The sequence below is a fragment of the Cupressus sempervirens genome, chromosome 3 (assembly GCF_028749045.1).
Source record: "Cupressus sempervirens isolate cs-2001-9-10 chromosome 3, ASM2874904v1, whole genome shotgun sequence".
Classification (NCBI taxonomy): domain Eukaryota; kingdom Viridiplantae; phylum Streptophyta; class Pinopsida; order Cupressales; family Cupressaceae; genus Cupressus; species Cupressus sempervirens.
Genome location: NC_143120.1, coordinates 967,058,144 through 967,067,710, shown reverse-complemented (window position 1 = coordinate 967,067,710; position 9,567 = coordinate 967,058,144). Strand labels below are relative to the sequence as shown.

The window sequence follows — 9,567 nt, the reverse complement described above, 5'->3', positions numbered from 1 at the left end:
CCATGTAGAAGCAAGGCCTCACTCTTTGTGCCAAATGGATTATACGTGCTATTACTATAGATGAAGCGTGGAAAATTTTGGTTTGGCATTGTATTTCTTCTAGGTTCCTTGTTAATAGGCTTGCATGGAAGGGGATTGGCTTCAAACCCTTCTCATCATATGGGAACTCATGCACATACAAGGCTTTTTTTTTAATAAGAGCATATGGAAAGCTTGGGAAACTATCAAGCCTTGGTTTTGATGGTCTAGTGATGGGTTCTATGATGGGCTCTCTTTGAACCAATAGAACATTTGGTGGTCTCCTCTATTTTCCATCCAAGGTATTCCTCTAGCAAAGACTAAAGGTGTTAGTGCTCTGTGTTATTTCAAACGTGTAATCAAGATTCCTAAGGACCAATTTTCTAGGGTCTCTATGAGTCTTAGATCCTGGGAAGATATGTAAGCCTAGTTCCATTTTTCCCATTCATATTGATAGATTTTTTATTTGTTTCTTTCTACAATTCCAGATCACTTAATTCACAAGGTGGGTATTTAGTCTATTAGACCTTGGTGGATAGACTGGAAATGGTATCCTATCACTCCCTTCACTAGTTACAAGCCAAGTTGTGGGTATCAATGACTTTCTCCCCATCTGTTGATGGTGGATATCCTCAACTAGCACTAGCATTTGCAGTCTTCCCTTTCTTAGTAGAGAAAGTGTTTTGACACTATTTGGAATGCCGTTATAGACCCCAATATTACACATTTTTCTTCGTGCCTATTTTTTCAAGGTCTTCCCCTTGGGCCTCAACTCAAGCATATTGGGGTTTTGGGTCCTTAGTGTCCATTTTGTGGGCAGCTAGAGTCTTTTTTGCATATTTTTTGGTTTTGTAGATGTGCTCAAAACTATTGGCACTGGATTAATGATTTCTTCAACTTGTTCTAACCTGAATCTTTTTCTTGGCATATGATTATTTTGGGTGATTCTCCCAGGTTCCCTAGAAAATTTACCCAGATCTAGCATACTTTCAAGATGGAGATTTTGTTTACTTTGTGGAAATATAAAAATGTTGTTCTTTTGACTCATAGTTTTCTTGACATAGATCTTGCTATGTACACTAAAGTATGCATTTGTAATAATATAATGACGTAGATTCAAGTATAAGCCAATAAGGCTACTTTGGAGGTGGCCCACCTTTAGGAGTTTCTCAATCATTAGGGTAATGTTCCCTATATGGTTTCCAGAGTTCCTCCTAATGCTTTGGCTGATACCACTCCACCCAAGGGACACCATCAGTGGCATAGTTCTTCTTGTTGTTGCTCACATATGCTATGCTTGTAGGCTTCCTGCCATCATTCTCCCAGTGGTGGCAATGGTGGTTGGCATCACCATTCGGCTTCCCTGCCCTATGGTGGCACATGCTAGTCCCCGGGCTTGGTGGCTTCCCCCTCCTGGTGCTTGGCATGTTTTTTCTAGTAAATGGCCCTTTCACCTGTAGTTGGTTGTTTCACCTTTGTGGACTGAGATCGAAGATGAATATTGAGCCACCAACATTGCTGCTGATGGTTGGATTATTCCCAGCCCGCTTGCCAATCTCAAGGATGATTGAGATTTCATGATTGGGATGAACCACCCCCCTCAGCTAGTACTTCTTTGGCTACCTAAAGGTTGTTTCTTATAAGTTCTTTTTTTTAATGAATAGTTGTTGATTCTGACTATGGCAATGTGAAATTTCGTGGGATCATCTTGTATTGCCCAGCCCCTTTTTTGTGAATTGTAACTAAGTATATTATTTATTAATAGAAAAAGACTATTGATCAAAAAAAAATCATGGGCAAGAATTTTTATGCTTGTAGGATCTTGATGGTGAATTGGCCCATTTTTTTAGGAACTAGGTTTTGTTGGGGATGACACAACTATGTAAGGGTGTGGTATTTTTTTCCTTTATTGATAGGTATTTTTCTAACATAATGTAAAAGTTTTATGAAAATCTTATGTCCACATGTTATGTTTTCAATTAATTTTTATGTAGTTGCAATTATTTTTCAAAGAGATCAACACATGGTCATGCTCATAGTTTCATACACTCCAAAATTTCCTTTTTATAATTTCAAAGAAATTATAACCTTTAACTAGGCTAGAACTAGTGTTTCTCTATGTCTACATACTTTTTGAATTGATGATGTTTTATATAGGCCTTCAATTCTATTAGACTTGTCATCTTGTATATGGTTATCGCTCACATTATCTTGTATGTTTGGCTAAATAGATTTCATTTGATCATTTATTCTATATTTGCGTCAATAATTTGACAGTTAATAGTTCATCAAATTGATATTTCATTATGTTTATTTATCTATAATAATTATATAACTACTTATTATATAAATATATATATATATATATATATATATATATATATATATATATATATATATATATATATATATATATATATATATATATATATATATATATATATAGATATTTTATATTAAATTTATCTTATGTATTCTAATAATATATTACATATTTCAATATTGATAATATATTATATATTTTCTTATGAATTATATATTATTATTATATGGGTACATTTGCTAATTTTTTATTAGCAGGGATATCATAGATGTACTGAGTTTTGATCCATTTTATTATATTCGACTGACCCATGCTCCTAGATATCGAGGCAATTAATCACAGGTGCTAAAATGTGTAAGCCGTTGGGCACGATTATCTCCTTGCCCTCGGTCATCCATATGTAAACCTTTTTGCAATATACACACCTCTCATAACGGCTTAACTTGGGTTTCCCCTTTTTGAGATACAACTATCGGAGATTCAAAGGAGGAGCTATAATTGATCCTCTAAGTCAAAAAAAAATGCAACCATTTAAAACAATTTTTTTGGGCACATTGGCCGATTTTACTATGTAGTCTATCTAAAATATTGACTTATCATGCATATTGATTCGAAGGAAGAATGAAACTCTGTTATTTTAATAAGCTTGAGAATTGAAAGAGATAAAGCTTGATTTGTGCTCGACAAATTTATGCTCCACCTTCCCACTTTTTATGTGAATTTATCATTTTTTGTAATGCTTAATTTCTTATTGATAATGTAATAAAAATGACTAATGATTAATATCTTTTGGTAGTTCCTATTGATTTGTGAAAAAAATGCCTCTTTTTCAATTTTCTTTTTCTGTCTCAAGAAGGCTTTCATTTCAAAAGCAACAATTGTTTCTTATACAACAACCGGAGGGATGCTTGATGGTATCGTAAACTTGCTTCACGACCTAAACCAGAGGACCCTAATCATAAGTAACCTTCGACTAGATAAAAAAGAAAATAATTGGACAAGATTATGAGAAAAATCCATGGTTAAGTGTACTACAGTTGGCGGAGTACACAAATGGGTTTAGCCTTGGAAAGGCTTGAGATATTGGTTTGTGGGAATAATTGATCATGAAATGTGGTGTAATAATCATTGTTTGGAACTACAGATTTGAATCCCAATAATTAATACTATAGAGAGATCTATATTGAATGGGTTATAATTCCTGAGACTTGTTGAAGATTTTTCAAATGAGGTGGAAAACTACAGTCTTGATTCTAGGGAAAACTGCATGAGGCACAAGCTTATTTAACGTTAATTGCTAGCTGTGTTAAAAATAATTTCTGTGACAATGATTGTGTAACATCAAGGATACATGATGTCTAGGATTTAAAGATGAAAATGCATTTTTGTTAGGAAATTTGTGTTTCCAATTTGACTCCTAGTTTTCTCCCATACAATATTAAACCCTAGAAGTCACATGCCTTTAAAGTGTGATGATGACCTGAAACTACAAGAGTGATCATGGTTAAGACAAATGCTCATCTAGAAGGGACATTTCCATCTTGACGGCAACCAAATTATTGGACATAGATGACAAAATAATAATGTGAGTTGTCTGACAATGCCGTCTCATCATGCAATTAATTCTCCCATTCACTTTCAAGGTTGATACCAATGGAGAGCTAAAGAGGAGGAGCACCATGGTGAAAAACGAAAAAGAAAGAAAAATAAGAGGGAATATGACCCCAGTGCCCCACCATTACTCATGACAAAGAAATAATTGTTTTTTGGTTTCCTCCGTCAACCCATTTCCATTTGATCTTGAGCAAGCTAATGCTTGTATCTAGAATTTTGATTTCTACACGAATCCTTGTCAAAATGTTAAATTAAATTATATTTCTAATTTAGTAGAGCCCTAAGCATGATGCCCTATAATGCAAAAGAGACATTTTGCCTAAAAAAAACTCCACCAAAGTAGACAGAATAGAGCGCAAAAGTTGAAGAAGCACGTGACAAAGGCATTGACAATAGTGGTGAAACAGCTCGATGTGGTGGTTTTATTCTTTTTCCTTACAATTGCAGTTGATAATGGTAGCCCTTTAGAGTTTGGCAACCTGGATTTCAAAGAAGTAATCTCTACGTGCTTTGGCCCAGTCAGAGGAAGATGTTGATATTTTGTTAATGTTGTAGTTGCCATCTCTATATTTGCACGTACACAAATTCTACAAGTTAGCTTGCAATTCCTTCATCATCTTCTGAGACGTGCCTCAAGGCAATATCAACCACTCTGTAGATAAATAGTTTTCCATCCAATGTAACACTGCTATGTGGCTTGGACACAAAGATTGCCCATATTTTTAATTGTAAGGGGTGTACAAAATATTTATGACATGGAGAGTACACCAAGATTTGAGGAAGTCCATTTGAAGTGTATGAAACCACTATCTTCAGCAGCTAAAAATTGCAGAGAATAGTCGAATACCAGTATTACATTTCTTTGCAATATTGGACGTACAAAAAATTATGTGACTTGTAGTATATGTAGGGAAGCTACCTTTGTTACTATTGCAAGTTATGGGGATTCAAATTTTGCAAATGACAAAGAAAGTTGTTTATTTAATGTTACAAGCCTTGAACATTAATTTTTTTTGACATGGAAACCACCTGTATCAACACCTTTATCTTCTACATCTTCAATACCAAAGCCTTGAACATTAATTTTTTTTGACATGGAAACCACCTGTATCAACACCTTTATCTTCTACATCTTCAATACCAAACCCAACACAGTCTCCTACTTAGATGGTTCTAGTGTTGCTTATATAAAGAGAACTCATTCGTCATCTCATTTGGCTATAATTATATGAGTTGGAGTTGCAGTTACAATAGAATTGTGTTTACTATCATTGCTATAGATAATTCTCATAGATAGAAAGAGGAAAGAGTTGAAGAGATCTAAGGGTACCAATCCATCTCATTCGAATAAAACTCTAGAATTAAATACATGTGTTAAATTGTATGATATGAGAAGTGGATCATCATCCAACTTTAAATGCTTTAGCCATAAGGCGATAAGAAAAATAACTTTCTCAAGGAGTTTGATGCTCTTTCCCGGCAATTCCTTTGGAGTGGTAATTTGCGTAGTACTAAATGGAGCTTGGTTAGTTGGGCAACTGTTTGTAGACCTAAAAAGGAGGGTGGTCTTGGTCTTCGATCTGCTCTCTTGAGTAGTCAAGCTTTGGCTGCTAAACTTTATTGGCGATGGTGCTCTGGACAACATCAACTTTGGGCTCGTATTATCACTCATAAATATTTTCATGGTGCTGATCCTTGCTCTGTTTCTGCACTTCCTCTTGAAGGTCATGGCTCAATGGTTTGACATCCTTTGAAGATAGGTGCGATGTTGGTGAAGAGGGGTCTATTCTGGATATGTAAAGGAGGTTCTTAGGCTTTGTTTTGGTCTGATGCTTGGGATGGATTCCCTTCCATTTTATCCATGTACCCTCATCTTCAGTCTCTTTGTGACTCTTTTCTTGCTGCTGGATGGGATAAAGTGGCTCATTACAAGACTCCTTATCAATTGGGACCTGTTGTTGGTTATAGATGGAAGCATTCTTCTGATTGGCCTCCTGGAGGTATAGACATGGATCGTCAGGAGCTTTCTCAAATTCTGGTCTCTAGAGAGTGTTCCTCTTTGCTTGGTCCAGATGTTTTGGCTTGGGGCAGTACCTTGTCTGGTAAATATCATGTCTTTGCCGGGTATCAGGAGATAACTAGACAATTATTTGGGGATGCTAAGGTCCCTTGGTGGAAGCAAGTTTGTAATAAAGTTTCTTGGTCCAAGTGCAATTTTTTCATGTGGCTAGTGGCTCACAACCGTTGTCTTACCTGGGATAATCTTTGTAAACGTGGATTTTAGGGCCCCTTTTATTGTGTTTTGTGTCGTAATGGAGAGGATTCTGTCTCCCATCTGTTCTTCCATTGCTCCTATTCTACTCAGATATGGCACTTTTGGTGGAGTGCTTGGGGTTGCTCTTGTAGGCATGCTTCCTCTTTGCCTGAGTTCTGGGCCCACTTGGGCAGTGCTCCCTGCAAGTCTTCTTCTCTCCATGCTGCTTGGATTGCTGGCCCATCTTTCATGCTTTGGCATATCTGGTTGGAGAGGAATCATCGCATATTCCAAGATGTCCGGCTTGGTGTTTTGCATCTTTGGAGGAAGATATCACATTCTCTTCAAGAAACTATTCATGTGAAGTGTGAGCTTGATGGGGGTATAGATCCGGTTGATCTTGCTATCTGTAATCACCTCAATTTTCATCTTCAGGATGGGGCTGCAGCTCAAAGGTTTCCTTCTATTTCCAAGAACCTTTAGCATCAAAGGAAGGGTCGGGTTAACTAGGATGGGCATTGGACTCCTCCCTGTGGAGTTCTGAAAATTAATACTGATGGTTCTTCCCGTGGGAATCCTGGCCCTGCTGGTATTGGGGGAGTGGCTCATTGTAGTTTTGGGGATGTTAAATTTTTCTTCTTAGTTCATAAGGGTGATTACACTAAAAATTTCATGGAAGCTTACGCTATTTTATATGCTATGGAATAGTGTTGCTTGCGAGGATGGAGTAAGATTATCTATGAGTCTGATTCCCAGGTGGTGGTGAACATGCTTTCTTCGCAAGAGCTTGAGGATTTTAGTTGGCAACTAGCCACTATTGTTAAGCAGATTATTCTCTTCTCTACCTCTTTTCAGTTCATTAGGTTCACATATATTCCTCGTGAATGGAACAGAGCTACTGATTGTTTAGCCAAATGGGCTTCTAGTCATGATCCGGGTTGGAATATTAGGGATAGGAGGCAACTGTCCTTTGAGATGGTGCAAGAATTTGATGATCTTGTTTCTTAGGATCAAGCTCCTTGTTGAGCTCTCCTTGTTGTATTCCTTTCTATCTTAATAAATTTTTGCCCCTCTTTTCTCAAAAAAATAAAAATAACTGATGGGGTGGAATTGACACTACTTATCAAGCTCATTTTAATTATGGCCTTATTGTTGTTGTAAAGCGGATGAATGCAATTGCTCAACAAGATAAATTATATTAAGAGATGCAACTATGGAGTCAGTTATATCATTTCCATCTTGTCACACTAGTAGGATTATGTGTAGAGTGACATGAAAGGTTTCCAATCTATGAACACATGGAAAATGGAAGTTTAAAAGAGCATTTTCATACTCCAACAAAATCTCCTCTGAGCTGGCAGATCAGGCTTCAAACTGTGATAGATGTGGCTACAACTTTGGAGTATTTATATTTTTACTGTGGTCCTTTTCTATGTCTTAGAGACATCAAATCTAGTAACATTTTTTTAGATGAGAATTTTGTTGTAAAGGTATCTGATTTTGGCCTTGCTTATGCTTCATGAAGTGGCGCTAGTAAGTTTGAGCCAATTAACACGTATATCCATGTGATTCCAAGATATATGGACCTAGAATACATGGTTACCCAGGAGTTAACAAAAAGGAATGGTATATAAATATGGTGTTTTATTTCTTAAAATTATCACTACTAGACCAACAATTGAAGATAACAAGAACCTGGTGGAATGGGCCCAAAAATTTAGTTTAGAAGATTCGAATTCATCTCAAATAGTGGATCCTATTTTGGAAAATATATATGATTATTGGAAAATATATATGATTATGAATAACTCTAGTTTCTTGTCAATATTGTGAGAACATGTACATAAACGGAGGTCAAATAACAACCTTCTATAAGGCATGCTCTTCATCTTCAGTATGACAGACTAGACATGTCCAAACACAACATTAATATCTATAGATGAAGATGAAGATAAAGATGAATTAAAGCCATCCATAGAAATATGAGGAAGAAACAAGTAGATTCATTTATAGATGAAAATGACTTTAGTGGCAAAGTCAGGTACATGGACTCTTCTCTATATACTTTGCAATCTTATTTTAGTAGGAGTTTTCACCTTGATGTACCTCACCTATATCTCAATAAAAACACTTGAAATACTCAATGATCTCTTTAAGTTGGAAACACCTACTTTGCACCACTATTTCACATTACAATCATACAAACAAATGTAATTTCTCTTTAAAATGTTTCAAAACTATTCAAGAGATGATGTTTATATTAAAAGAGCCTATCAACTTGTATAATATTATTTCTAAAAGAGGATTTTCTTCGAACTAAGAATAATAATGAGAGTTTCCTTCCTATGCTTGAAAGGTGTAGTGAAAGTTGAGGTGTTGGATAGGAACACTTTGAAATAAACCCTACAAATAGGAATAATAGTGTTATATTATTCAATAATGACAAGCTTATAAGTATATATGATATATCTTTGAGGTTAGAACATTTAGTGATAATCCTTAATGGGATGCCCACATAGGAAAGATCTTGATTTTCATTCAACACTTAATCATATGAATAACACCCTTTCTTTGGTTGAGATGGTGCAAATATAAAACCGTGACCTCTAATTTAGAAGAAGAAAATAGGCATAATGCTCTGAAAAATAAAAATGTTCTTGTCATACATTGTTAATAAATTGCCACTCATTTGAAATAAGCCTTTTTTTTGATGGAAAAACATCACTTACAATTTCATATTTTTTGAAAAGTTAGTAGTTATATTTTATGTAGTCTTTTTAGATAATGTGGCATATCCTAAATAGTAGAATACCTAGTTTAGATTTACTTAATGAGTAAAATTGGTGATTTCATCATATTAGGGGAAGCTTGAAATTATTTACAATAGAAGTTTGAAATGATTTACAATATAAGGCCACTCGACCTTTTGAAAGGGTTGGAAGCTTGGCAATTTTGGTGTGGACAGACTGTCAACAAGTTAATTAGTTACAGTTTTATGCTTTAGAGGATATTGGCATTTGAATGGATTTAATTTGGATTTTTAGTGTTGGAAAGTATTAAAGGAGTTTGATTTGTGAATTTTTATAGTTTTACTTTGTGCTTTTCTAAGGTTTTAGTTACTTGTATAAATTATTTTGGTTCTTGATTACATGTTGTTCTAAATCTAGTATTGGAGAAAAATGGAGTCATAACTCCCTCTTCCACCATAGGATATATACGACCTCTTGGGAATGGGGAGATGACTCCTTCTACATATTTTACAATGAACAAGGGGCCCTAGAGATCTAAGGAAACATTTTTATGGTCATGCCCTAGGCAAGCTAGAGATGCATGGCTAGGGATCACAATATGTAGTAGA

The 9,567-nt window shown here is 35.5% G+C and overlaps 1 pseudogene; it reads left to right on the top strand.

Moving 5' to 3' along the window:
- Nucleotides 1-1,123: 1,123 nt before the first annotated feature.
- LOC149569958 (putative receptor-like protein kinase At1g49730) lies at nt 1,124-8,344 on the top strand (annotated as a pseudogene).
- The last annotated feature ends 1,223 nt before the right edge of the window (nt 8,345-9,567 follow it).